The 8,297-nt window shown below is 40.8% G+C and overlaps 1 protein-coding gene across 6 annotated transcripts in view; it reads right to left on the reverse strand.

Moving 5' to 3' along the window:
• mark1 (MAP/microtubule affinity-regulating kinase 1) overlaps nt 1-8,297 on the reverse strand; it is a 214,747-nt gene that overhangs the window by 69,754 nt on the left and 136,696 nt on the right. The gene's annotated exons all lie outside the window — the stretch shown is intronic.

The raw sequence follows: 8,297 nt of genomic DNA on the forward strand, positions 1-8,297 counted from the left end.
GAGGGGATGGGAAGGAGGGAAGAAAAGAAAGAGTTACTTGGATGCTGTGTCTTAGGATGCAACCAGTGTTGTCTGCTACAGAGGAACTTGGAGTGGGTTGGGAAAGATCCAGTTGTCATGGTTCACGTCGGTATCAACAATATAGGAGAAAGAGGAAAGAGGCTCTGTTGAGGGAATGTGAGCAGCTAGGGATTAAATTAAAAAGCAGAACCAAGAAAATGATAATTTCTGGATTACTAACTGAGCATGAAACTTTTCTGAAAGCATCAATGCCCACGTATGGCCCATATAGACAGGTCTCACTTGACAAATGCAGTTGTCCCTGCAACCTGTTCAGAAGCAGTTCTTTCAGGAGATGTTGAGAAGTCTATCAGAAGTTTCTCAGAAGAATGACTCCATCCATTTCCTCACTCTCACGCTGGACTTTCAAAAAGGATTTCTCCAAAACGATGGAAAAGGATGAGTTGACGGGTTTTCTATTAACAGGTTAGATCCCAACTGCCTTTTCCAGACAATATCCAAAAAAAACCAAAGTTCTTACAGCCATAAACCCAGGTATATGACTTTTCGGTCAACAGGTCCAGACAGTTCCATAGTCTGTAATGCTCCAATATGTTGAATTCCTTTGTCACTTCTATTCTGTGACTTTTTTTTACACAAAGCATGACGTACACTTCTCCAAAAGTGTATAGACTTTCTAAAAATCAACTTTTGGAGCAGGTAGGACTTGAACCCAGGCTTTAGGCTCACAGGTAGGGACACTACCACTGTACCACAAGTGTCCCTGAAGGTCATGCCATCACAAGATGTGGAGGATTGTCAAACCTCTTGTACATTACACCCTTTATCCAATCTTTTCAATTCTTGTTTCTATATAAGTAGTTCTCACGTAAACATAACGTAAACATATTCTCACTCTTAGTGCATGTCACCTCATCTTGGAAAATGAGAGGATTTGTCTTACTGCTTAAAGAGCCCAAGGATGCGAATCATCCAAGAACTAGGAATGACATCACATGACCAGCAGCCATACAACAGACTCGGGATGTGCACGCACGTTGCTCTCAAACTGCAAGTTATCAATTGATTTGTTAAGTAAACTTGTTTGAGATTCTGATGTAAATTGTACCTGAGCTTCTTACTAAGCCCAGTATGAGAGTGATAATTCCAATTTCAGAAAAACAACACAAGAATACAGCAGTTGTCCTTTGTGCTTTATGCTCCTATTCTTCTCAGGAGAAGTCTTGTGCTTGTAAAGTGCGATCAAAGGATCTCTGTCAATCTGAAGTTCTATTTGTAGATGGCATGCATTGCTGGCATTAAGTAGTGGCAGAATGTGACTGATTACCAACTTCACAAAAGCAACTGGGGTCGTGCTACAATTCCTGGCCTTTTCAGTACTGCTCACATCCAATAACATTCGTCTTTTTTTAAACTGAACTCACCAACACTTGAGGAGATTGTTGGAACTTGTGTTCAGAAAAACAATAATCAAAAAGGAACAATTCGTATTTCAGTAAAAACCCTACAAATTTTTATCAAATAAATCTATGGATATTGAGCTCAATGGGCTTAAAAATCAACACAATTTTTTTATTTTAGGAAATGAGGATAACATTCCACACTGCAAGATCGTGCAAAAAATAAAATCCATCTTTGAAGAGAGGTATCCAGTATGAAAAACTAATTGTTTCCTGGGACAAAATTATACTTGGAAGATTTGTAAATTGCATCTGGAGGGGCAATATTTCTTGCTGGATTGCTATTTTCTGCTTTTTTTTCCAATGAGAATTTGTATTTTCTGGGCATATCTGTTGCAAATTATTTTTGAAAACATACTTATAAAATTAAAGCAGTCATCACTTTTCAAGTGGAAGCTGAACAGAGAATCAAATGTCTGCAGAATTGAAAGTACCATGAAAGGAGAAGTAGCGTTAGAATTTATTTAAGGCATTTTTCAGCTTATTTGACTGAGATCACTGCTGGGGACTAGAATTTACACATTTTTGATGATTTCAATATATTTTTGATTGAATGCTTGTCTTCATACATTGACACAATTTTCCATCCTAATGTCCTGGCACTAATTCCCTTTTGCCTCAGGAGAGAGGATAAAGTGACTGTCATTGACATCAAAGCCGGGGAAGAAATGGGGAGAACAGAAAAGAGGAGATTTGAGAACTACACCGTTTGTTGGTGGCAGTTGAGAGGGTGGGATTTATGAAACCCTCTTCAGCTCCTGCTTGAATTTTTCCCACTGCTCTAACACTTTAGGTAGCTATTTTCAGTCTCTTTTTGTCAAATCATGTGAGAGCTTCACAAAATTAGCCTTTTCCCAAGTTAAAATTTCACTCTTGGTCTGCTGTTGTCCTTTACTATAACTATTCCAAATCTAAATGAATAATGATCTCAGCCACTAAAATGTTCTGGCACTGACACCTCTTTCAGCTGCTCAGACCAATTCCCTTCATTTTCTTGAGTTTACTCCACATACTGGCTAAAACAGTTCTCTTGAACGCATTTCAAGAATTCTGCGTCCTGTATTCTTTTCATTCTATGTTTATTCCAGTTAATATTATTGTATGTAAAAACTTCCATTTGTATCTGCATTTCTCTGCAATCTACCTACATTCATAATGTATCTCCTCCTGATGTTTTTGGTGAATTTACTATACTTCTAAAAGCAGGACTCCCCATTTATATATCAGTTCAACTCTTGCACCTTATTTTGTGCCCTTTCTAGCCCACCATCTTTCCTCAGATGCAATTGTTTCTTTGGCCAATATTGTCAATTTGCTTTTTTAAGAAGCTCTAGCACAATGCCATTTGAAAACCCTTCAACTAGAAAGACTGCATTGCTCTCCTAGTTCTCATGGTTCTGTATTAATCAAACTATATCATGCTTCGAAGTGTATGCTTCCTCAGCTCACCTGCTACATTTACTTGACTTGTTTGCTGTCACAGCAGTTATTACCCTTTTTAAAATACTTTATCACTTTTAGCTTTGCTTTTTCTCCTTTTGAACCTACACTGAATTCCCATCTTCTTGCCAAAATTCAAACTTTCAGTTCTTGGAATAATCCAGAGATTAGCACCTTTGAAATTCTTTTTTTGAAACTCCTTCCCTTGCTCTCTGAAACCTGGTGTATGGTCCCATCCCTCTATGTTCATATGTCACCTACAGCAATAAAGACTGTGACTTCTGGCCATTACCCTACATAATACCCTCCTGACAAATGTGAGGTGATGCATTTAGGCAAGACTAATTCTAGAGCGAATCATACAATGAATGAAAGAGCCTTGGGAAAAGTCGATGGGCAGAGAGACCTGGGAGTGCAGGTCCATTGCACCCTGAAGGTTGCTGCACAGGTGGATAGAGTGGTCAAGAAGGCATATAGTATGCTTGCCTTCATTGGATGGGGTATCAAATATAAGAGCTGGCAAGTCATGTTAAAATTGTACAAGACATTGGTTCGGTCACATTTAGGATACTGTGCACAGTTCTGGTTGCCACATTACCACAAGGATCTGGATGCTTTGGAGAGGGTACAGAGAAGGTTTACGAGGATGTTGCCTGGTACGGAAGGTGCTAGCTATGAAGAAAGGTTGAGTAGGTTAGGTTTATTTTCATTAGAAAAAGGAGATTGAGGGGGGACCTGATTGAGGTTTACAAAATCATGAAGAGTATAGACAGGGTGGATAGAGACAAGCTTTTTTCCAGGGTGAAGGATTCAATAACGAGAGGTCACACGTTCAAGGTGAGAGGCGGAAAGTTTAAGGTGGATACATGCGGCAAGTACTTCACACAGAGGGTGGTGGGCATTTGGAACATGTTGCTAGCAGAGGTGGTAGAGGCAGGCACGGTAGATTCATTTAAGATGTGTCTGGATAAATGCATGAGTAGGTGAGGAGTAGAGGGATATAGATGCTTACTAATTGACCGACAGGTTTAGACATTACATTTTGATCGGCTCAGGCTTGGAGGGCCGAAGGGCCTGTTCTTGGGCTGTAAATTTTCTTTCTTCTTTGTAATTCAACAATTTAGAACAGAAAGGAGAGCAAGTTAGAAGTCAATAAATGGATATTAGCAACACCAGTCAATTCCCTATTTGTCTTATCGGTACCATCCTGCACTCACCTTTGAAATGAAGCAGGCATTAAGCTCTCTTGCCGTGGCATGCTAATTGAGAATGCTGTCAAAGGTTTCCCTATTATTAGCTATCACAAGCCTACAATCACTGGACAATATACACAATGGAATTTCTCCAATTCTATGTGCTACACAATTGACTTCATCTATAACCATGTAAACTGGATTAAGTGATTTGCACACTGTGCTAGCTTAATGCTGAAACAAGGTAATAGCTGTGCAGTATCTCAAAGCCATCCAAAGGATCATGACCACTCTGATCAGATCATTTCTTGTCATATGTCACACAAACTCAGGAACAGGTCAAAGGCTGCCAGTTTCTTGCCCTGGAAAGTGCCCAATCTACTTCAGATTAAAAGGAAAGTATCTCATATTTGAGCAACAGGTGTCTATATGCAGTAGCAACACAAGCCAACAGGATGCTAACAATGACACTGAGCCAAAAAGACATTCTGGCTATCACACGGTTGAGTAATGTGGTATATGAATTTCAGTGCCAGTGTGATGCTAGGTACGTAAAGTATACATCCCAAACACTGACAGCTTGTATCAAACAGCATGCACCTTTGGCTGTTCGCAATAGACATGGTACTGACTGCAGCCAAGCAGCTGGTGCTTACAAAATTCTAAATATTCGATGTGATTCCATTCGATTGATTAGACAACATTTTGCTAAATAAACCCGAGTGTACTAAAAAGTATGCTGACAACCTATTGAAGGTCACCAATTGTGCTCAGAATGTTGCATACTAGAAGCCACATACATTAATACACAGGACCCTTTTTTTTGTGGACATAAAGAACATGTACATATATTGCACCTATTTCAACTTAACAAAGTAGAATGCAGCCATGCTCTGCTCTTTCCCTCCGGGCAATGCTTTGATCAATCAGAATCAAATGCATGGTTTAAAGCTGAACAAAACTTGGTACTTCACTGTCAGTCTCCATTTAACTTCTGCGGTTTCTATGACAGTACCCATAATAGAGTCCATTTCGCAACCACTCTGCACAACCTACTCAGAATATTAAAAATGCTGTCCCCTTTACATTGCTTTTTCTTGTGAGTTGCCCTGATGAGTCGATGTGAAAAGGTTTGACAAAATGTGCACTTTTTCAGCAGTACTTAAGTTCTGTACTACCAAGAATCTACTGAATACCAGGCAACCTCAGGAAAATATTGGTAATATGCCTTAGCGCAATTTAAAAATAAATATCTAATTCATAATAAAATATGAAGATTTCTTATTTTCCTGGATTGAAATAAATCAAAATGGATTCTACCTTTTTTCCCCTCTGTTGAGCTTATTCCCAGCTTATTCTAGATTGCAGAGGTCAATAGACTTGACAAATCTCACTACTTGGCAAGGACTCATTCATGTTTGTGTTGGTAAAGTAAATTTGATATGTTTCACTAGGAGAAAAAGGTGCTTCTGAATGTTTGCTCCACATCAGCAATTTGTCACTTTGACCCAACCGTTTACTTCTCACTTGATTCTAAAGTTGACATCTGTAGCAATATGTATTTGCACATCTCCAGCTTCCTACCTACATCCCACACTGCAAGGGAACACACCTCAATTTCTATTAGCATCCACGGATATGCTCAGCTAGAGAAACTTGTGACTAAAGTTTTGAACAAAATTACCAATTGGTCTCGAGATTTGTAATGACTCATGTCATATACAACAAAAGCTTGCCAACATTTACCACCTGCTACATCAAGTAGTAGCTACATAGATGTAAATGTAATACCATTGTGTGACTGCCATGTCAATACACAGCAGTTCAAGAAACTCAAGATAAGGCATCCATGAAGTGCTGAAGGTTATCAGCAGAATTAGATTCAATCAAAATCAGTAACCTGAAGCCCATACACATTCCTCACTTTTCCATTACCCCAGGAGCAGGAGGGTCAATGTTTCAAGTGTAAGCTCTTCATCAGGAGTTGATGAAGAGCATGTGCTGGAAACGTTGACTCTCCTGATCCTCTGATGCTGTCTGACCGGCTGTGCTTTTCCAGCACCACACTTTTTGACTCTGATCTCCAGCAATTGCAGTCCTCACTTTCTGCCACTTTGCCATTGCCATCAAGCCAAGGCATCAATCCTACTACAAATGAAGAGTTCAGGAAAGCATGAAAGGCACAGCATCAGATATACCTAAAGATAAGCCTTCAGTTGATAAATCTACAATACAGCTTATTTGCATGCCTATTTGATAGTAGACATGAAACAATCTGTCATGGTTGTGCCTGTCAGGAACATGGCATCAATCTCAAAGGAGGGTGCCTGTAAACAGGAAAGTGGCTTGAAGTGTGTATACTTCAATGCAAGAAGTATACGAAATAAGGTAGGTGAACTTGCAGCGTGGGTTGGTACCTGGGATTTCGATGTTGTGGCTATTACAGAGAGATGGGTAGAACAGGGACAGGATTGGCTGTTGCAAGCTCCACGGTTTAAATGTTTTAGTAGGGTCAGAGGTGGGGGTCGCAATCCTTTCTTCTACGTCTCTAGGACTATTAGGAGGCCTGTAGAAAACTCCTAATAGGGTGACCTCATCTTTCCTATTCCGAACCTCAGCCCAAACTACCTCAGATGGCGAGTCTTCGTCCATCGTCCTTTCCACCGCTGTAATACACAGGCCTCCTAATAGTCCTAGAAATGTAGAAGAAAGGATTGCGAGGATGATTGAAGAGAAGAGTGAAAGTAATAGGGTGGTTGTAATGGGGTCTTTAACTTTCCTGATATTGATTGGGAAAGCTATAGCTCTAGTTCGTTAGATGGGTCGGTGTTTGTCCAATGTGTGGGAGGGTTTCCTGACACAATATGTAGATAGGCCAACAAGAGGTGAGGCCATATTGGATTTGGTTCGGTAACGAACCAGGCCAGGTGTTAGAATTGGAGGTAGGTGAGCACTTTGGGGACAGTGACCACAATTCGGTGACTTTTACTCTAGTGATGGAGAGCGATAAGTGTGCACTACAGGGCAAGAGTTATAGCTGGGAGCAGGGAAATTATGATGCGGTGAGGCACAACTTAGGGTGCGTGGCTTGGAAAAGTAGGCTTCAATGGAAGGGCGCAATTGATATGTGGAGCTTGTTCAAGGAGCAACTATTGAGTGTCCTTGATAAGTATGTACCTGTCAGGCAGGGAGAAAAGGGCCATGTGAGGGAGCCGTGGTTTAATAAGGAATTGGAATCCCTTGTTAAAGGGAAGAGGGCGGCCTATGTAAAGATGAGGCGCGAAGGTTCAATTGGGGCGATTGAGAGTTATAAGGTAGTCAGGAAGGATCTGAAGAGAGAGCTAAGAGCAGCAAGGAGGGGACATGAAAAGTCCTTAGTTGGCAGTATTAGGGAAAACCCTAAGGCTTTCTATAGGTATATCAGGAATAAAAGAATGACTAGGGTAGGAATACGTCCAGTAAAGGATAGTAGTGGGAAGTTGCGTGTGGTGGCTGAAGAGATTGGGGAGACACTGAATGAATACTTTTCGTCAGTATTCAATCAGGAACAGGACATTGTTGTCAATGTGAATACTGAGTCACAATTAATTAGAATGGATGGCTTTGAGGTATGTAGGGAAGAGGTGTTGGTAATTCTGGAAAGGGTGAAAATACATAAGTCCCCTGGGCCTGATGGCATTTATCCTAGGATTCTCTGGGAAGCAAGGGAGGAGATTGCAGAGCCATTGGCCTTGATTTTTATGTTGTCTACAGGAATAGTGCCAGAAGACTGGAGGATAGCAAATGTGGTTCCCTTGTTCAAGAAGGGGAGTAGGGATAACCCTAGTAACTATAGGCCGGTGAGTCTCACTTCTGTTGTGGGCAAAGTCTTAGAGAGAATTGTAAGGGATAGAATTTATGAACATCTGGATAGGAATAATGTGATCAAGGATAGTCAGCATGGTTTTGTGAAGGGCAGGTCGTGCCTCACAAACCTTATTGAATCCTTTGAGAAGGTGCCTAAGGAGGTGGACGAGGGGAAAGCAGTAGATGTGGTGTATATGGACTTTAGTAAGGCGTTTGATAAGGTTCCCCATGGTAGGCTACTGCAAAAAATACAGAGGTATGGCATTGAGGGTGAGTTGGAGGTTTGGATTAGGAATTGGCTGGATGGAAGAAGACAGAGGGTAGTAGGTGATGGCAA

Source organism: Chiloscyllium plagiosum, chromosome 9 (assembly GCF_004010195.1).
Source record: "Chiloscyllium plagiosum isolate BGI_BamShark_2017 chromosome 9, ASM401019v2, whole genome shotgun sequence".
Lineage (NCBI taxonomy): Eukaryota > Metazoa > Chordata > Chondrichthyes > Orectolobiformes > Hemiscylliidae > Chiloscyllium > Chiloscyllium plagiosum.